Here is a 296-nt window from a genome sequence, read left to right as displayed (position 1 = left end):
GACTTGGAAGTATATCGGCCATTCCTTCATCGTCACTGGGTCAAAATCCTGGAACTCCCTCCTAAAGTAATCTGGGATGTAATGTTTAAGTTATCCACCAGATGGAGCCAAAGATTAAGTGTTCATATTCACCAGTATTTAAGGTAATGGGTCATGTAGTCAATGTCCTTGTGCACCAGTTTATCTGGTAATGTGGCATTGCATTATGGGTATGATTCAGAGGTGAATCCTCCATCTTGGTGCTCGTGCAGGAAGAAATGTGTGTTTTGCCTCCAGCTAGTAAGAGATGTTTCTCT

The sequence above is a fragment of the Somniosus microcephalus genome, unplaced genomic scaffold, assembly GCF_052327205.1.
Source record: "Somniosus microcephalus isolate GS21.2 unplaced genomic scaffold, FLI_Smic_1.0 unresolved_chr1, whole genome shotgun sequence".
In the NCBI taxonomy this organism is placed as follows: domain Eukaryota; kingdom Metazoa; phylum Chordata; class Chondrichthyes; order Squaliformes; family Somniosidae; genus Somniosus; species Somniosus microcephalus.
Note: the sequence above shows the minus strand (reverse complement) of the source record.